Consider the following 21827-nt stretch of genomic DNA (forward strand, 5'->3'; position numbering starts at 1 on the left):
TCGCATCAAGGAGTTGAGATCAGACAAGTAGAGCAGATCAAATACCTAGGCAGGACTATCTCAGCAAACAACTCAGCCTCTGGTCACATTGATCTGGGCATCTCGGAATCGAACAGAAACTGTGCGTTTCTCAGATTACTCAGTGGGTGTCACTATGGTATCAGCCCCAAAAGAGGGCTTTTATTTTACAAGGCATTTGTCAGAAGTAGGCTAGAGTACGCGTGCTCATCATTCTGCAACCTGTCCAAATCTGCCTTGGCCAAAATCAAATCCCACTGCAACCATCACCTCAGAAAGTCGCTGGGTCTAATAATCTGCACTCCCGTTCCTATCATATATCGCATGGCAGGAGAACTTCCCCCGGACTACAGGATGAGATTCCTGGCGGCGAAAGAGTTGGTTAAGGTGTTTGCATTTAATCTCCCAGCAAGTGAAACAGTGTCAGCAAATAGGGGTTTAAACACGGGCTACGCTAAGGCATATCGGGAGTTTGGCAGCATAATAGATAGAGTTGAGGTTTTCGAGAACACAGCTTCGTTTTGCACTAAAATTAGCTCCGACTTAGAATTTTTCAAGGGTTCTGCACCCAACAAGCACGCTATAGACCAGGCAGGTATCATGCTGCTCCACGGGGAAAAGATGGATCAGCTGACAAAGGGTGGTTTTGAAATCTATTACACGGATGGGTCAGTCGCAGATGGGCATTCCAGCGCCGCTTTCCTGCACGATAGGACAGGTTTCTTACATAGCTATTACACGCACAAAACCCTTTCCTCGTTGTCCGCCGAGCTCCTTGCTATCGAGAAGGCATTAGACCATGCTATTTTGTACAATTTTCCTCTTGTCGCGCTCCTGACAGACAGCAGAAACGGGGCCCTCATTCTGGCGAAGAACATTCAGGATAACTCTATCGCCTACAAAATCAGAGAAAAGATCCAACAAAATCCACATCTAAGAACTGTAGAGGTTCACTACATTCCCGGACACGCTAACATCCCTCAGAACACTTCAGTTGACGCAGCAGCCAAAGAAGCCCACAGACGAGGAAAATACACAGTGGTTAAATGGAACCTTAAAGACGCTATGTGCGAAATACACAGAATCTTAAAAGCAGAATGGGAGAGAGAATACGCCGAGTTTGCTAGTATCAAGCACCGAGGTTACTGCTCGCTTTTCCCCTTAACATCATCCAAGCCGTGGTTCCTAAATAAAACTAAGCTTAAAGCCATTGACGCTAAAAGAATCAACATCCTAAAAAAAAAAAAAAAAAAAAAATAATTTAATAAAATAATTTAAATATTTGTATTTAAAATAAACTTTAAATTTAAGCCCAGCTATGGTTAACAAACGAATCAAACGCAGCTGTACAAGTACTTTCAAATTCAAGTGCGGCTTGGAAGTGCAGTAATTCTTATCAGCAAACAACTTTGCATTAGCTTCCGGATTTGAACAGTTAATTTATTCAAAATGCATTTCGTTTGCGATCTCAGTTAAATTTTGATTGCAATGTGCATGGTTCGGAGAATACGACTCACAATGGAAAACTATTTCGTTTTACTGCTGATTCTTTTGGCTGTACCTTGGTCCTTTGAGGGCACCCCCAAGCTTAAGCCAGCCAAGGCTGCCATTATAGACTTGAAGAACAAAACTGAAGTAGTACCGTCAAGTAGCATGCCCATTGCCAATGTCACAGCCGTGCACGAGAAGTTGGCAGAAGTCCACATTGATCAGCACAAAACCATTCGCATTAGCAAAGGAGATCTGGATGATCTATTGGACGTTTATATGGGTAAAATAGTAGAGAGTGCAGCCACCATCAAGGACAGAGAAAATGAAATAAACAAGCTTCAAACCAACCACCACCTCTTGTATGCCCTAAGGCATGTCGTCTGGGATTCATTTGATCCATTTGCCAGGGTTCCTGCCCTTTCTGGTGTCCTGTGAGGGTCTCACGGCCGCCGGTCCTGGATGGATGGCTATTCAGCGTCGACTGGATGGCTCTGTGAACTTCTATCGCAACTGGCATCAGTACAGGAAAGGGTTTGGCAAGCTCAACGGGGAGTTCTTTATTGGCCTCGAAAAACTGCACCGCCTGACCAGCTCCCAGCCTCATGAGCTCTACATAAGCTTCAGGAGATTCAATGGAGAGTCAAGCTATGCTCACTACGATGACTTTGTTATTGGCAGCGAGGAGGAAGGCTACGAATTGAAATTGCTCGGCCATTATCAAGGAAATTCCAGCGACGCGTTACGCACCCATGACAAGATGAAATTTGTAATGGGTAACGAGTACTTGGGCGAGATGGTATTACTCGGCTATGACCGGCACGTATTGTTTCCGGCTGCTGGCTCGTCAGCAAGGGGGTGGAGTTGTTTTATTGTCATAGTCCGAGGCCCTTTACTTTCTTTATTTAAAATTTAACGTGCAAGAAAAAAACAAGCCATACACCTCACCGGACAGAGTTCACTACAAATGACCACATAACACGGACGATTACCTAAAAGACAGACGGACGATCCTCAGCTGTTTCGAGGACTCCTTGCCCACCCTACCTTGGTCATGCCATTCCATACATCTATCTGTCGGCCATGACCCCTTGGGGTGCCGACACGCGCTACAGGGGCTTGGAAGGGGAGATCATAAGAATTGTTTAGTTAAACATTATATTGATATTTATTGGAACTAAATTATACATAAAAATACGGGGTATATGTTCCCTCCCATAGGCTACCTGGGCCTGGTTCCCTTGAACTAGGATCAGGTAAACTTATAAACTAGTATTTGAATAAATGTGCAATGGTAAAGATTAAAATTTAAAGATAGAATATAAATGTTGATTCTTACGGGCTACGAAACGGTGAGGCAATTTGGTCGGAACACCCATAGACAATTTCTTCCATGCCCAAATGATTGTAATCAAATACCTAGTAAATAAACTCACTTTTACTGCGGATCCACCGTCGAAAGCGCTTTCTGATGGTTGCTGCAAAACTGGTTATTTATTGCATTTCGGTTATAAACATATTGGTTCTTGTTATTTTGTTTGTTTTGATCTGTGCATGGAAGGTTATCTATTTATGGATTTGTTTTAGTTTCATATTCACTCTTCCTCTTGCCCTTCTTTTCCTACTCTATGCTCCCTCACTGCTGTTCTTCATTTCTGCATTTCTTTTTTATGTATATGTATGTAAACTTAAATAGCTGTTCTGCTGCTCGGTACTATTCTGCTCACTCTTATGTTAACTTATGTTACTTCACTCGGCTTATCGCCAGCCCCCTTCGGCTCCGTTGCTGGCGAGCGTTTTTATAGCTCGCTCGCTCTCCTATTGGGCTCTGCCTTTGCTGCTTGCGTGTTCTCTCTCTCCCCCGCTTTCACTCTCTGCCTATGCGCGCATCACCTTTGGCTCCGCTCGCCCTCTTTATTTTTTTGGGGCATTACCCTTGCAGCTCTGAGTATTGAACTCCAACAACACACTAACTCTTTCCTTCCCTATGTACTGCGGATCTTAATTGGGCCTTGTTAACTGTATTTGCCATACGGCACGTTTAGGTAGGATTTGCGCTATTTTTCCTCCTTTTTCTCCGTTCGTATTTCGCCGGTGCTGAACTTTCCGCTATCGCGGATTATCGACCGTCCCGCTTTGTGGCCGCCGCCTCACCGACGTCGATCCGGCTGCCCGCGAAGGTCGAGCCTCTCTGAATTTTTTCTGCGTCTCTGCTCCCTCGCTCTGTGCTGCGACGGATCAGCTGCTTGGAGCGCCGCTGCTTCGCCAGCCCAAATTGCTAGGCGCCAAATCCGTCAATCTTGGCCCCAGTGGCCGACCTAGCTTCAGTTATCGTAGTCCCGCGACTTTTGCTTTGCTGCTGCTGGATACCACTCGCGCTTTGACAATATTCTTTTCTTGACTTTGGAACTTTTTCATTAATGATTTTTGCTGAGCCTGTTCGGGGCGATGTTGGTCGCTCGACATCCAAATTCCAAAAGGAAGATGGACACGCTCCCATCCACTATGAGACCGGTCGGATCCGCTGGATGACGTTCGAATGTCATCGCTTTCTCCTCCTTCTCTTCACCTGCCATCAGCGTTAACTCACCCCCAGAGGGAGCCAACCTTTCAGAGCACCGTTTAAGAGCCCCTGACTCCAAAACCCCCTGTAGCAGCGAGACTTTGGCTGCCCATACAACGCCGTTGGCGGTCAATTTAGTTTACGCCCTCAGCTACAAGCCTCTTACAAAATCCCCCCTGCCAAAGTCAGACTTGGGGATATTGCCTGCCTTGAGGAATCCACAAGGCTGACTGGCTTGTAGCTACACTTGCCGGATATCCTTCCCGTGGTACCTTCCGATGAGCTTTCCTTGCAGATCTTCCAGCTCATAAATCGAGTTCCCCACTTTCCGTCTAACTCGCGCCTTAAGAAACATTGGCCCTAGCTTAGCGTTGTAGCCGGCTTGAAAATTGCTTTGTTTAAAATTTCGCCGTAGCACTTCCTGCCCCACCTGGTACGATACTTCCTGTGCCCTCAGGTCATAATGCCGTCGATTTCGCTCCCATTGCTTCCGCATCACTTCACAAGCTCTCTTTCTGACGATATCCAATGAATCCTCACGTGTGAAGGTCGCTGCCTTGTCCTCTAACATCCCCAATTTCCTCAGCAAAGAATACGTTGCGCCTGAAGACACCATCTGCTGGCCGAAAACCATATAGTAGGGCGTGGATCCTAACCCTGAGTGAACCGCCGACCTCAACGCACAGCATATTTTGCTAAGACTCTCATCCCAGTCTTTCTGGTCACTGCGAATATACGACCGAATGGCAGCGATGACCGAACGGTTGACTCGCTCCGAAGCATTGGCTTGGGGAGCGTGGACAGCTGTTAGCGTGTGCGTTACTCGATGCCTTCTGAGCAGGCCTTGAAACTTCTCGGATCGAAACTGCGATCCGTTGTCAGATACAATTCCCTCTGGAACTCCGAAAGTATGGAATAACTCCTCCTCTAAATACCTCAGCACAACATCCGCATTTAATTTTTTTACAGCCTTGAGGAAAACAAATTTCGAATAATGGTCCAGGACAATAAAAATTCCTATATTTCCACTGCGAGACCTAGGATACGGACCTAAGAAATCAATATAGAGACGCTGGAAGAACCTTTGCGACTCGGCCGCTTTTCCCATCGGTGGACGTAACGGAGCGTTTGGAGCTTTTGACATTTTACATTGCTCGCAGGCTGCCACGTAGTCTTTTACGTCATTGACGAGTCCGGGCCAGAAATAATAACGCCGAATCCGCTCCGGTGTCTTGTGGACTCCACCATGGGAAGCCAGCGGATCATCGTGTGCTCTCTTAAGCACTTCTTTGACCATCCCCCTGGGTACCCACAACTTCCAAGCAAACGCGTCGTTAAGGATGTCTCCTTTTACATGCTCGGATCGCCGATAGATCAGAGAATCAACTATTTTAAGGTCGGGGAGTTGAGCCATATTGCTCTTAATTCCCTCCATCAGTTCCAAATATTCTCCCGATTTGAAATGAGCTGACTCAATGTCCACCAGCAAGCCATTGCTGAAATCCACTGCAGCCACTTGGTCATATGGGACCCTGGACAAGGCATCCGGAACAACATTCAGCTTCCCTCTTCTGTGTTGGATACTGAACCGGAAACCTTGCAGTTTTAAAGCCCATCTCGCTAACCTCGAATTCAAATCACTTTGAGACATGAGCCATTTCAGCGAGGCGTGATCCGTAATTACAGTGAACTCCTGACCCTCTACATAGGCTCTGAATCTTTTTATGCTCACCAGAGCAGCGAGACATTCCTGCTCTGTAACCGTATAGTTTCTTTGGGCTTTGTTAAGCTTCTTCGAAACGAAGGCTATCGGCAGTTCTTCCCCTTCGACCGACTTCTGTACCAGTACTCCGCCTACCCCGCTTTTACTGGCGTCGCAATGTATAAAAAATGGTTTGCTGAAGTCCGGACTTTGCAAGACCGGAGCACTGCAAAGCATGCCCTTTAACCGCTCAAAAGCTTCCTTGCCTTCTGTTGTCATCACGAATTTTTGCTTCGCCTTTAATAGGTCGGTCAACGGGGCGGATACAGACGCAAAGTTGTTTATGAATTTTCGATACCACCCTGCCAATCCCAGAAAGCTTCTCAACGCTTTCAACGACGTCGGCAATGGAAAATCCGAAATAGCCGAGACTTTTTCGGGGTCAGTGCGAATACCACCCTCTCCTATTATATGCCCTAGGTATCTCACAGAGCGCACACAGAATTTACTTTTCTCGATATTTAAGGTCAAGCCAGCTTCCCGAATCCGCGAGGCCACGGTGTCCAAAACGAGTAAATGTCTCTCAAACGTATCTGACACCAGCAATAAGTCGTCCAAATAAACGAAGACTTCGTTTCTAAGCGACGCAGGAATGACTTTATCCATTAAGCGTGTCATGGTTTGAGAGGCATTACAGAGACCAAACGGCATGACTTTATAATGATACAAGGGCCTCCCTGGAACCGTGAATGCAGTTTTACACCTAGATGCCGGATCCAAGGGGATCTGCCAATATGCATCCTTCAGGTCGAGACTACTTATGAACACTGCCTTCGGTAAACGGCTGAGAATGCCATCTATTTGGGGAAGGGGGTACGCATCTTTTTCCGTAACCTCATTCACTTTTCTGCTGTCCAAACAAACTCTAACTTTTCCCGGTTTCCGGACAAGTACTACTGGCGAGGACCAAGGACTCTCAGATTCTTCAATCACTCCTAGTTGAAGCATCCTGTCAATCTCAGTGTACAATAACTTCTTAATTGCCGGGGAAACTGGAAAATGACGCTGCTTAACGGGCTTCGCGTTTCCAGTGTCTATTGAGTGTGACAACACCGAAGTTTTCCCGAGACCCGATGTCGCAAATGATGGAAAACGTTGGACCATTCGCTGCAATTTCAATTCCTGAATGTCTGTCAGAACGTGCTGCTCTGTGGCGGCTGATATTTCCGCCACCTCTAAGGGTGGGGGCAAAAGATCGAACGACATCCAAAAATCAATTCCTAAATAAACATCCTGACTTAACGAAGGAATTATGTATATATCTAATTCTTTACTTATACCTTTATACTCTATACTAGTCCTAAATTTACCAACTATTTTCTGATGACTTCCATCAGCGGTGCATGCCTTGGACAGCACCTTTTTAAACGGCTTCCTGCTGATAATATATTCTTTGGCCAGTTTGCCTCCGATGCAAGTCAGAGCAGCTCCTGTATCGAGCAAACCCACTCGCTTATTATCCAGAAGACCAACTTCAGCATAAGGGCGTTTGTCCCCTTTGTTTCTTCTAATGCTATTTATGTACTTTACTGACTCCCAGAATTTTTTTAACCGCCGACTGCTGCGAGAACTTGTCTTTGCTTTGTTGCCAAAGCTCGGAAACCCAATCTTCCTAATATTTTCCAGCTTAGTACGCCAAAAATACTCTGGCTGACCAGCCGAAAGGGAGTGTGTCATTTCCCGCTCCCCACCACTGCTATATATCCTCACTCCTTTGTCGCCGCTTGCCGGTTGGGAACACTGGTCAGTGGACGAGATGCTGCAGTGCTCCTTTGCGCGTTTTTTTGGCATCGCGAACATGAAGGTTTATAGGCATTAGGAATACCGCATCCATAGCAAAAAATTTTCCTTTTTTCCGCGCAGTCTTGATACCTATGCCCCTCCTTCCTGCAATTCCAGCATACGAGAGCAAAAGCGCCTATCTCATCCTCTACCTCTCCTTCAGAAAATTCTACGGCATCATCGATGTTCGCTTCCTCCCAGAGCTCTGATATCTGCTTCTTAAAGACCGATGGTTTCTGATAACCATGATTCTTACGGACTTCTTCTAAAAAGCATTCCCTTTTCCTGCATATATCCCTCAAGGTTTCCATCGAATCTACCCGTATGTTAAGAATTTCATGCTGAATTTCCGGACGTAAATTACGCCTCACAATTTCAATCAGCGTCTTCTCACTAAGAGGCTGGTCGAGTCTATCAGTTAGCTTTAGGATGGCATCGTAGAAACTTTCGAACGTTTCTTTTTCCCTCTGTTTTCTATCCCTTATCATTTGGCGGATATCCACATCCGTTCTGGAGTCTCGGAATTGCTTCCTCAACGCAGCACAAAGCTCCTGCCAACGAACTACTCCTATTGACTTGTGATATCGCCAAAAGAAATCAGATGCCTTGCCATCAAATAGCGAATTCGCATTACCACACAGAAGTGAGAAATTTCCCTCTAACGTCTGATGAGTAAGGGCCTCAACTCTATAGATAAAGCTATCGATTCCTATTGTATCGGTGGTTCCTGAAAATCTTAATTTCCAGTTCGACATTATGTGGCCTACTTTGTCTGGTCTTTGGGCCAATTCTGAACCTACCGATCGGGCGCTGGTAGCACGCGGAGGTAACCCCGGATCTGGGTGCTGCCCATTGATTCCTAGTAGCTGCTCCAAAGAAGTATTCCTGCTAGTATTTGGATTTGGCGTTTGTCTTTGCTGCTCCATATTATTTATGTGAGCTTCTACATTGGTTTGAATGAGATTCGCCATTTGTTCTGTCAACTGAGTTAACAGCTCGTTCTGCATAGCCTTGACAGAGGCTGCAATTTCGCCAGACGTCTGGCTCATCTCGACGATGGACGGGTTCTCGCTCGCACTTAGCTCTTCACTTCTCGTTTCGGCCAAATCTGATAAGCTATCTGCTCTTGGGATTGGTACGAGTCTAGATTGCTGCCTCGTTAACACAGATGTGCTAGCTGGATTTGTAATGGTTTGAGCTATGCAAACCGAATCACAAGTTGGGCAAGTTGTTTTAACAGTGAAATGCGTTTTTATACATGCCTTATGAAACGGATGCCCGCACTTCGTTTTATAATTTTCCCCAGTTCCCAACTCGGACTTGCATAAGCTGCATTCTATGCTTCGAGGAGGCACCCCTTTTCGTGGCGATCTATCCAGACCCATAGAACTATTTAATTTCTTCCCAGAATTAATTACATCATATTGCGGAATAACCCCCCAATAAATGTTTCAAATCTATTTATGTAGCCTGTATAATGAATGTACATATGTATATGAGTATATATAAAAAAAAAATAACAAAAATAAGATATAAAAAAAATTATAAAAAAAAATATAGAAGAAAATATAAAAATGTTTCTATAAAACAAATATATAAAGAAATTTAATTCTTTGAAATTATACCATCAAAAGAAAAGAATGATCTCCCGACTCCCAATAGCTCCCTGCAGAAGCTGCACACCAATTGTCCGCTTTTTTTGGTAACGTCTAATAGCAAATTTATGAAACTGACCAACACAAATGAATCGTGGACAGGAGGCATTTCATGACAAAAAAACTCTCCTTGTTTCCTACTCGACTCAATTTCTCGATCACAAACAAATAGAAGAACTGCCATGTTTCCGTTCCAGTCCATCTGCCGTGGTCAGAGATTCATCCCTAAGGTTGAATCAACTTGATTTCCAATCGTCAGAATGGCTTTTCAACAAAAACATCAAAACAAATAAAAGATAAAGTTAAGTGAAAACTATCGCTAGGTAAATGTGGTCAGAAGGCAACTGCTCGCAGCCGACCCATTCTGAATTCCTATGCATTCTATCCCAGTCGTCCCTTCACTTGTTGAAAATATAGAAATCCCGCTCGAACCCACATCTCACTGGACAGGCTATCGCCTCTGAGGCTAATTTGCCTGCATTCCAAGTTTTTGTCATGGTTCCATGCTCGCAGAAAACTTTGTAGTGAAACAGATATTTGCCATCAAAGCTATACGCTAACCAGCGTAAACTTTACGGACAGCTACCCTACGCTATTCACTCAGACAATACAAGGTTGTAAATAAGACAGATGGGAAAGAAGACAATTGTGGTCAATGTAATGTGTGAGTCCTCCTGGTATTAATTAATCGGAGTCAATCCGATGTACAACACAAGGTGGCCCCACGTTGGGCGCCAAAAATAAAGATCTTCTTAATTATTACTGTAATGGGTAACGAGTACTTGGGCGAGATGGTATTACTCGGCTATGACCGGCACGTATTGTTTCCGGCTGCTGGCTCGTCAGCAAGGGGGTGGAGGTGTTTTATTGTCATAGTCCGAGGCCCTTTACTTTCTTTATTTTAAATTTAACGTGCAAGAAAAAAACAAGCCATACACCTCACCGGACAGAGTTCACTACAAATGACCACATAACACGGACGATTACCTAAAAGACAGACGGACGATCCTCAGCTGTTTCGAGGACTCCTTGCCCACCCTACCTTGGTCATGCCATTCCATACATCTATCTGTCGGCCATGACCCCTTGGGGTGCCGACACGCGCTACAGGGGCTTGGAAGGGGAGATCATATTTTTTTTTTTTTTTTTTTTTTTTTTTTCATGTGGAAAATTTGTATTTGATTGTAAACAAGTTTACTGCTACCTTTCGTGGCAACTTAATCTAGTTTTACATTTAAGGGGAAAAACAATTGATCACAGGAGATACATACTTAAACTTAATGTTACATATATGGAGTAGGTACATACATTATTTAGAATATTTACAAAAAGTTAATGAGATGTTATAGGAGGGATCTAGTAGGGAGATCCAGTGGATGACTCCTTTTGAGTCTTCTTTTCCTTGGCGGGTTAATTAGACGTCTGGCTAGCGCATTAGGGTGACCACCAAGTCTTTGCAAGTACCTTGCTGCATGTAATTGTATAACATCGCCCACTTTGGGAACCTTTAGGTCCCTCTCGATGTCGCTGTTTCGTATGTACCATGGAGCATTGCATATTCGTCGTAGAATTTTTGACTGAGCAACTCTAATTTTATTTAAGTTGGTTTTTGACGCGATGCCGTAAACTTGAAGTGCGTATTTCCATATGGGGCTGAGGATGGACTTGTATATCGTGACTTTGCTGTACAGCGATAGCTTATTTCTTGGGGCAAGTAGCCACGCCATCTTTCCCGCTGGGGAGATCATAAGAATTGTTTAGTTAAACATTATAATGATATTTATTGGAACTAAATTATACATAAAAATACGGGGTATATGTTCCCTCCCATAGGCTACCTGGGCCTGGTTCCCTTGAACTAGGATCAGGTAAACTTATAAACTAGTATTTGAATAAATGTGCAATGGTAAAGATTAAAATTTAAAGATAGAATATAAATGTTGATTCTTACGGGCTACGAAACGGTGAGGCAATTTGGTCGGAACACCCATAGACAATTTCTTCCATGCCCAAATGATTGTAATCAAATACCTAGTAAATAAACTCACTTTTACTGCGGATCCACCGTCGAAAGCGCTTTCTGATGGTTGCTGCAAAACTGTGGTTAATATGATATTTTGGGTTCGGGTGTATTATTATTGCATTTCGGTTATAAACATATTGGTTCTTGTTATTTTGTTTGTTTTGATCTGTGCATGGAAGGTTATCTATTTATGGATTTGTTTTAGTTTCATATTCACTCTTCCTCTTGCCCTTCTTTTCCTACTCTATGCTCCCTCACTGCTGTTCTTCATTTCTGCATTTCTTTTTGATGTATATGTATGTAAACTTAAATACCTTTTCTGCTGCTCGGTACTATTCTGCTCACTCTTATGTTAACTTATGTTACTTCACTCGGCTTATCGCCAGCCCCCTTCGGCTCCGTTGCTGGCGAGCGTTTTTATAGCTCGCTCGCTCTCCTATTGGGCTCTGCCTTTGCTGCTTGCGTGTTCTCTCTCTCCCCCGCTTTCACTCTCTGCCTATGCGCGCATCACCTTTGGCTCCGCTCGCCCTCTTTATTTTTTTGGGGCATTACCCTTGCAGCTCTGAGTATTGAACTCCAACAACACACTAACTCTTTCCTTCCCTATGTACTGCGGATGTTAATTGGGCCTTGTTAACTGTATTTGCCATACGGCACGTTTAGGTAGGACTTGCGCTATTTTTCCTCCTTTTTCTCCGTTCGTATTTCGCCGGTGCTGAACTTTCCGCTATCGCGGATTATCGACCGTCCCGCTTTGTGGCCGCCGCCTCACCGACGTCGATCCGGCTGCCCGCGAAAGTCGAGCCTCTCTGAATTTTTTCTGCGTCTCTGCTCCCTCGCTCTGTGCTGCGACGGATCAGCTGCTTGGAGCGCCGCTGCTTCGCCAGCCCAAATTGCTAGGCGCCAAATCCGTCAATCTTGGCCCCAGTGGCCGACCTAGCTTCAGTTATCGTAGTCCCGCGACTTTTGCTTTGCTGCTGCTGGATACCACTCGCGCTTTGACAATATTCTTTTCTTGACTTTGGAACTTTTTCATTAATGATTTTTGCTGAGCCTGTTCGGGGCGATGTTGGTCGCTCGACATCCAAATTCCAAAAGGAAGATGGACACGCTCCCATCCACTATGAGACCGGTCGGATCCGCTGGATGACGTTCGAATGTCATCGCTTTCTCCTCCTTCTCTTCACCTGCCATCAGCGTTAACTCACCCCCAGAGGGAGCCAACCTTTCAGAGCACCGTTTAAGAGCCCCTGACTCCAAAACCCCCTGTAGCAGCGAGACTTTGGCTGCCCATACAACGCCGTTGGCGGTCAATTTAGTTTACGCCCTCAGCTCCAAGCCTCTTCCAAAATCCCCCCTGCCAAAGTCAGACTTGGGGATATTGCCTGCCTTGAGGAATCCACAAGGCTGACTGGCTTGTAGCTACACTTGCCGGATATCCTTCCCGTGGTACCTTCCGATGAGCTTTCCTTGCAGATCTTCCAGCTCATAAATCGAGTTCCCCACTTTCCGTCTAACTCGCGCCTTAAGAAACATTGGCCCTAGCTTAGCGTTGTAGCCGGCTTGAAAATTGCTTTGTTTAAAATTTCGCCGTAGCACTTCCTGCCCCACCTGGTACGATACTTCCTGTGCCCTCAGGTCATAATGCCGTCGATTTCGCTCCCATTGCTTCCGCATCACTTCACAAGCTCTCTTTCTGACGATATCCAATGAATCCTCACGTGTGAAGGTCGCTGCCTTGTCCTCTAACATCCCCAATTTCCTCAGCAAAGAATACGTTGCGCCTGAAGACACCATCTGCTGGCCGAAAACCATATAGTAGGGCGTGGATCCTAACCCTGAGTGAACCGCCGACCTCAACGCACAGCATATTTTGCTAAGACTCTCATCCCAGTCTTTCTGGTCACTGCGAATATACGACCGAATGGCAGCGATGACCGAACGGTTGACTCGCTCCGAAGCATTGGCTTGGGGAGCGTGGACAGCTGTTAGCGTGTGCGTTATTCGATGCCTTCTGAGCAGGCCTTGAAACTTCTCGGATCGAAACTGCGATCCGTTGTCAGATACAATTCCCTCTGGAACTCCGAAAGTATGGAATAACTCCTCCTCTAAATACCTCAGCACAACATCCGCATTTAATTTTTTTACAGCCTTGAGGAAAACAAATTTCGAATAATGGTCCAGGACAATAAAAATTCCTATATTTCCACTGCGAGACCTAGGATACGGACCTAAGAAATCAATATAGAGACGCTGGAAGAACCTTTGCGACTCGGCCGCTTTTCCCATCGGTGGACGTAACGGAGCGTTTGGAGCTTTTGACATTTTACATTGCTCGCAGGCTGCCACGTAGTCTTTTACGTCATTGACGAGTCCGGGCCAGAAATAATAACGCCGAATCCGCTCCGGTGTCTTGTGGACTCCACCATGGGAAGCCAGCGGATCATCGTGTGCTCTCTTAAGCACTTCTTTGACCATCCCCCTGGGTACCCACAACTTCCAAGCAAACGCGTCGTTAAGGATGTCTCCTTTTACATGCTCGGATCGCCGATAGATCAGAGAATCAACTATTTTAAGGTCGGGGAGTTGAGCCATATTGCTCTTAATTCCCTCCATCAGTTCCAAATATTCTCCCGATTTGAAATGAGCTGACTCAATGTCCACCAGCAAGCCATTGCTGAAATCCACTGCAGCCACTTGGTCATATGGGACCCTGGACAAGGCATCCGGAACAACATTCAGCTTCCCTCTTCTGTGTTGGATACTGAACCGGAAACCTTGCAGTTTTAAAGCCCATCTCGCTAACCTCGAATTCAAATCACTTTGAGACATGAGCCATTTCAGCGAGGCGTGATCCGTAATTACAGTGAACTCCTGACCCTCTACATAGGCTCTGAATCTTTTTATGCTCACCAGAGCAGCGAGACATTCCTGCTCTGTAACCGTATAGTTTCTTTGGGCTTTGTTAAGCTTCTTCGAAACGAAGGCTATCGGCAGTTCTTCCCCTTCGACCGACTTCTGTACCAGTACTCCGCCTACCCCGCTTTTACTGGCGTCGCAATGTATAAAAAATGGTTTGCTGAAGTCCGGACTTTGCAAGACCGGAGCACTGCAAAGCATGCCCTTTAACCGCTCAAAAGCTTCCTTGCCTTCTGTTGTCATCACGAATTTTTGCTTCGCCTTTAATAGGTCGGTCAACGGGGCGGATACAGACGCAAAGTTGTTTATGAATTTTTGATACCACCCTGCCAATCCCAGAAAGCTTCTCAACGCTTTCAACGACGTCGGCAATGGAAAATCCGAAATAGCCGAGACTTTTTCGGGGTCAGTGCGAATACCACCCTCTCCTATTATATGCCCTAGGTATCTCACAGAGCGCACACAGAATTTACTTTTCTCGATATTTAAGGTCAAGCCAGCTTCCCGAATCCGCGAGGCCACGGTGTCCAAAACGAGTAAATGTCTCTCAAACGTATCTGACACCAGCAATAAGTCGTCCAAATAAACGAAGACTTCGTTTCTAAGCGACGCAGGAATGACTTTATCCATTAAGCGTGTCATGGTTTGAGAGGCATTACAGAGACCAAACGGCATGACTTTATAATGATACAAGGGCCTCCCTGGAACCGTGAATGCAGTTTTACACCTAGATGCCGGATCCAAGGGGATCTGCCAATATGCATCCTTCAGGTCGAGACTACTTATGAACACTGCCTTCGGTAAACGGCTGAGAATGCCATCTATTTGGGGAAGGGGGTACGCATCTTTTTCCGTAACCTCATTCACTTTTCTGCTGTCCAAACAAACTCTAACTTTTCCCGGTTTCCGGACAAGTACTACTGGCGAGGACCAAGGACTCTCAGATTCTTCAATCACTCCTAGTTGAAGCATCCTGTCAATCTCAGTGTACAATAACTTCTTAATTGCCGGGGAAACTGGAAAATGACGCTGCTTAACGGGCTTCGCGTTTCCAGTGTCTATTGAGTGTGACAACACCGAAGTTTTCCCGAGACCCGATGTCGCAAATGATGGAAAACGTTGGACCATTCGCTGCAATTTCAATTCCTGAATGTCTGTCAGAACGTGCTGCTCTGTGGCGGCTGATATTTCCGCCACCTCTAAGGGTGGGGGCAAAAGATCGAACGACATCCAAAAATCAATTCCTAAATAAACATCCTGACTTAACGAAGGAATTATGTATATTTCTAATTCTTTACTTATACCTTTATACTCTATACTAGTCCTAAATTTACCAACTATTTTCTGATGACTTCCATCAGCGGTGCATGCCTTGGACAGCACCTTTTTAAACGGCTTCCTGCTGATAATATATTCTTTGGCCAGTTTGCCTCCGATGCAAGTCAGAGCAGCTCCTGTATCGAGCAAACCCACTCGCTTATTATCCAGAAGACCAACTTCAGCATAAGGGCGTTTGTCCCCTTTGTTTCTTCTAATGCTATTTATGTACTTTACTGACTCCCAGAATTTTTTTAACCGCCGACTGCTGCGAGAACTTGTCTTTGCTTTGTTGCCAAAGCTCGGAAACCCAATCTTCCTAATATTTTCCAGCTTAGTATGCCAAAAATACTCTGGCTGACCAGCCGAAAGGGAGTGTGTCATTTCCCGCTCCCCACCACTGCTATATATCCTCACTCCTTTGTCGCCGCTTGCCGGTTGGGAACACTGGTCAGTGGACGAGATGCTGCAGTGCTCCTTTGCGCGTTTTTTTGGCATCGCGCACATGAAGGTTTATAGGCATTAGGAATACCGCATCCATAGCAAAAAATTTTCCTTTTTTCCGCGCAGTCTTGATACCTATGCCCCTCCTTCCTGCAATTCCAGCATACGAGAGCAAAAGCGCCTATCTCATCCTCTACCTCTCCTTCAGAAAATTTTACGGCATCATCGATGTTCGCTTCCTCCCAGAGCTCTGATATCTGCTTCTTAAAGACCGATGGTTTCTGATAACCATGATTCTTACGGACTTCTTCTAAAAAGCATTCCCTTTTCCTGCATATATCCCTCAAGGTTTCCATCGAATCTACCCGTATGTTAAGAATTTCATGCTGAATTTCCGGACGTAAATTACGCCTCACAATTTCAATCAGCGTCTTCTCACTAAGAGGCTGGTCGAGTCTATCAGTTAGCTTTAGGATGGCATCGTAGAAACTTTCGAACGTTTCTTTTTCCCTCTGTTTTCTATCCCTTATCATTTGGCGGATATCCACATCCGTTCTGGAGTCTCGGAATTGCTTCCTCAACGCAGCACAAAGCTCCTGCCAACGAACTACTCCTATTGACTTGTGATATCGCCAAAAGAAATCAGATGCCTTGCCATCAAATAGCGAATTCGCATTACCACACAGAAGTGAGAAATTTCCCTCTAACGTCTGATGAGTAAGGGCCTCAACTCTATAGATAAAGCTATCGATTCCTATTGTATCGGTGGTTCCTGAAAATCTTAATTTCCAGTTCGACATTATGTGGCCTACTTTGTCTGGTCTTTGGGCCAATTCTGAACCTACCGATCGGGCGCTGGTAGCACGCGGAGGTAACCCCGGATCTGGTTGCTGCCCATTGATTCCTAGTAGCTGCTCCAAAGAAGTATTCCTGCTAGTATTTGGATTTGGCGTTTGTCTTTGCTGCTCCATATTATTTATGTGAGCTTCTACATTGGTTTGAATGAGATTCGCCATTTGTTCTGTCAACTGAGTTAACAGCTCGTTCTGCATAGCCTTGACAGAGGCTGCAATTTCGCCAGACGTCTGGCTCATCTCGACGATGGACGGGTTCTCGCTCGCACTTAGCTCTTCACTTCTCGTTTTGGCCAAATCTGATAAGCTATCTGCTCTTGGGATTGGTACGAGTCTAGATTGCTGCCTCGTTAACACAGATGTGCTAGCTGGATTTGTAATGGTTTGAGCTATGCAAACCGAATCACAAGTTGGGCAAGTTGTTTTAACAGTGAAATGCGTTTTTATACATGCCTTATGAAACGGATGCCCGCACTTCGTTTTATAATTTTCCCCAGTTCCCAACTCGGACTTGCATAAGCTGCATTCTATGCTTCGAGGAGGCACCCCTTTTCGTGGCGATCTATCCAGACCCATAGAACTATTTAATTTCTTCCCAGAATTAATTACATCATATTGCGGAATAACCCCCCAATAAATGTATCAAATCTATTTATGTAGCCTGTATAATGAATGTACATATGTATATGAGTATATATAAAAAAAAATATAACAAAAATAAGATATAAAAAAAATTATAAAAAAAAAATATAGAAGAAAATATAAAAATGTTTCTATAAAACAAATATATAAAGAAATTTAATTCTTTGAAATTATACCATCAAAAGAAAAGAATGATCTCCCGACTCCCAATAGCTCCCTGCAGAAGCTGCACACCAATTGTCCGCTTTTGTTGGTAACGTCTAATAGCAAATTTATGAAACTGACCAACCCAAATGAATCGTGGACAGGAGGCATTTCATGACAAAAAAACTCTCCTTGTTTCCTACTCGACTCAATTTCTCGATCACAAACAAATAGAAGAACTGCCATGTTTCCGTTCAAGTCCATCTGCCGTGGTCAGAGATTCATCCCTAAGGTTGAATCAACTTGATTTCCAATCGTCAGAATGGCTTTTCAACAAAAACATCAAAACAAATAAAAGATAAAGTTAAGTGAAAACTATCGCTAGGTAAATGTGGTCAGAAGGCAACTGCTCGCAGCCGACCCATTCTGAATTCCTATGCATTCTATCCCAGTCGTCCCTTCACTTGTTGAAAATATAGAAATCCCGCTCGAACCCACATCTCACTGGACAGGTTATCGCCTCTGAGGCTAATTTGCCTGCATTCCAAGTTTTTGTCATGGTTCCAAGCTCGCAGAAAACTTTGTAGTGAAACAGATATTTGCCATCAAAGCTATACGCTAACCAGCGTAAACTTTACGGACAGCTACCCTACGCTATTCACTCAGACAATACAAGGTTGTAAATAAGACAGATGGGAAAGAAGACAATTGTGGTCAATGTAATGTGTGAGTCCTCCTGGTATTAATTAATCGGAGTCAATCCGATGTACAACACAAGGTGGCCCCACGTTGGGCGCCAAAAATAAAGATCTTCTTAATTATTACTGTAATGGGTAACGAGTACTTGGGCGAGATGGTATTACTCGGCTATGACCGGCACGTATTGTTTCCGGCTGCTGGCTCGTCAGCAAGGGGGTGGAGTTGTTTTATTGTCATAGTCCGAGGCCCTTTACTTTCTTTATTTTAAATTTAACGTGCAAGAAAAAAACAAGCCATACACCTCACCGGACAGAGTTCACTACAAATGACCACATAACACGGACGATTACCTAAAAGACAGACGGACGATCCTCAGCTGTTTCGAGGACTCCTTGCCCACCCTACCTTGGTCATGCCATTCCATACATCTATCTGTCGGCCATGACCCCTTGGGGTGCCGACACGCGCTACAGGGGCTTGGAAGGGGAGATCAAATTTTTTTTTTTTTTTATTTTTTTTTCATGTGGAAAATTTGTATTTGATTGTAAACAAGTTTACTGCTACCTTTCGTGGCAACTTAATCTAGTTTTACATTTAAGGGGAAAAACAATTGATCACAGGAGATACATACTTAAACTTAATGTTACATATATGGAGTAGGTACATACATTATTTAGAATATTTACAAAAAGTTAATGAGATGTTATAGGAGGGATCTAGTAGGGAGATCCAGTGGATGACTCCTTTTGAGTCTTCTTTTCCTTGGCGGGTTAATTAGACGTCTGGCTAGCGCATTAGGGTGACCACCAAGTCTTTGCAAGTACCTTGCTGCATGTAATTGTATAACATCGCCGACTTTGGGAACCTTTAGGTCCCTCTCGATGTCGCTGTTTCGTATGTACCATGGAGCATTGCATATTCGTCGTAGAATTTTTGACTGAGCAACTCTAATTTTATTTAAGTTGATTTTTGACGCGATGCCGTAAACTTGAAGTGCGTATTTCCATATGGGGCTGAGGATGGACTTGTATATCGTGACTTTGCTGTACAGCGATAGCTTATTTCTTGGTGCAAGTAGCCACGCCATCTTTCCCGCTGGGGAGATCATAAGAATTGTTTAGTTAAACATTATAATGATATTTATTGGAACTAAATTATACATAAAAATACGGGGTATATGTTCCCTCCCATAGGCTACCTGGGCCTGGTTCCCTTGAACTAGGATCAGGTAAACTTATAAACTAGTATTTGAATAAATGTGCAATGGTAAAGATTAAAATTTAAAGATAGAATATAAATGTTGATTCTTACGGGCTACGAAACGGTGAGGCAATTTGGTCGGAACACCCATAGACAATTTCTTCCATGCCCAAATGATTGTAATCAAATACCTAGTAAATAAACTCACTTTTACTGCGGATCCACCGTCGAAAGCGCTTTCTGATGGTTGCTGCAAAACTGTGGTTAATATGATATTTTGGGTTCGGGTGTATTATTATTGCATTTCGGTTATAAACATATTGGTTCTTGTTATTTTGTTTGTTTTGATCTGTGCATGGAAGGTTATCTATTTATGGATTTGTTTTAGTTTCATATTCACTCTTCCTCTTGCCCTTCTTTTCCTACTCTATGCTCCCTCACTGCTGTTCTTCATTTCTGCATTTCTTTTTTATGTATATGTATTTAAACTTAAATAGCTGTTCTGCTGCTCGGTACTATTCTGCTTACTCTTATGTTAACTTATGTTACTTCACTCGGCTTATCGCCAGCCCCCTTCGGCTCCGTTGCTGGCGAGCGTTTTTATAGCTCGCTCGCTCTCCTATTGGGCCCTGCCTTTGCTGCTTGCGTGTTCTCTCTCTCCCCCGCTTTCACTCTCTGCCTATGAGCGCATCACCTTTGGCTCCGCTCGCCCTCTTTATTTTTTTTGGGGCATTACCCTTGCAGCTCTGAGTATTGAACTCCAACAACACACTAACTCTTTCCTTCCCTATGTACTGCGGATCTTAATTGGGCCTTGTTAACTGTATTTGCCATACGGCACGTTTAGGTAGGATTTGCGCTATTTTTCCTCCTTTTTCTCCGTTCGTATTTCGCCGATGCTGAACTTTCCGCTATCGCGGATTATCGACCGTCCCGCTTTGTGGCCGCCGCCTCACCGACGTCGATCCGGCTGCCCGCGAAGGTCGAGCCTCTCTGAATTTTTTCTGCGTCTCTGCTCCCTCGCTCTGTGCTGCGACGGATCAGCTGCTTGGAGCGCCGCTGCTTCGCCAGCCCAAATTGCTAGGCGCCAAATCCGTCAATCTTGGCCCCAGTGGCCGACCTAACTTCAGTTATCGTAGTCCCGCGACTTTTGCTTTGCTGCTGCTGGATACCACTCGCGCTTTGACAATATTCTTTTCTTGACTTTGGAACTTTTTCATTAATGATTTTTGCTGAGCCTGTTCGGGGCGATGTTGGTCGCTCGACATCCAAATTCCAAAAGGAAGATGGACACGCTCCCATCCACTATGAGACCGGTCGGATCCGCTGGATGACGTTCGAATGTCATCGCTTTCTCCTCCTTCTCTTCACCTTCCATCAGCGTTAACTCACCCCCAGAGGGAGCCAACCTTTCAGAGCACCGTTTAAGAGCCCCTGACTCCAAAACCCCCTGTAGCAGCGAGACTTTGGCTGCCCATACAACGCCGTTGGCGGTCAAATTAGTTTACGCCCTCAGCTACAAGCCTCTTACAAATTCGCAACCTTCGATAGGGATAACGATGAATTTACGCATATGAATTGCGCCGAGTATCCCCACGGAGCCTGGTGGTACGACTTCTGTTCGCGAAGGTAATTCATCCGTCCACTGAGTATCACACAAACACATACGAATTATTCAGTTAATATCCTCTTCCCATAGCAATTTGAATGGCAAGTACTTCAAGGCCAAGGTGGACAATGTCCAGGTCATTTTCTGGGAGCAATGGTATAGCTTCAGATCTCTGAGATCCGTGCAGAAGCTAGTCCACCCATAGAGCCAAATGGAGCTGAACGATTAACCGAGGACCAAGCGTACTGTACCCCTAAAAATTCATTAAAATGAATCCCTCCATCAGCTCAACACACCCGAATGCCCATTATTTTTAATAATTTACGCGTATTATGTTTGTTTCGAGAGGCTTTAAGAGCATTGTTAAACCAGATAAATCTCAATACGAAGCCGAGCGCCAAACGCCGAACCCCATTCATCTTAGTTATTTACATCTTCCGACGCCCGCCCACCCGCCACGATTCGACAGTTGATTAGCTTTCGATTTTTCGCCCTCTCCTCTCCCGGGTACAATAATTACTTCGTTACAGTTCACTGCAGTTCGCTGCTCTAGACATTTGTTTATTCGCGCACAAGTGATTAGTGCAATTAATTCTCATTTTCATTTTCATTTTCATTTGTGCTCGCATTTCGTTCGCTGTTGCAACAATTTAATGAAATCTAATTGAGCTCTGACTCTGGTCTTGAAGTGCTTCTATGGGCCTGGTC

The 21827-nt window shown here is 44.7% G+C and overlaps 1 pseudogene; it reads left to right on the forward strand.

Moving 5' to 3' along the window:
• The first annotated feature begins 1536 nt into the window (after positions 1–1536).
• LOC117190104 lies at positions 1537–21387 on the forward strand (annotated as a pseudogene).
• The last annotated feature ends 440 nt before the right edge of the window (positions 21388–21827 follow it).

The sequence above is a fragment of the Drosophila miranda genome (genome assembly GCF_003369915.1).
Source record: "Drosophila miranda strain MSH22 chromosome Y unlocalized genomic scaffold, D.miranda_PacBio2.1 Contig_Y1_pilon, whole genome shotgun sequence".
NCBI lineage: Eukaryota > Metazoa > Arthropoda > Insecta > Diptera > Drosophilidae > Drosophila > Drosophila miranda.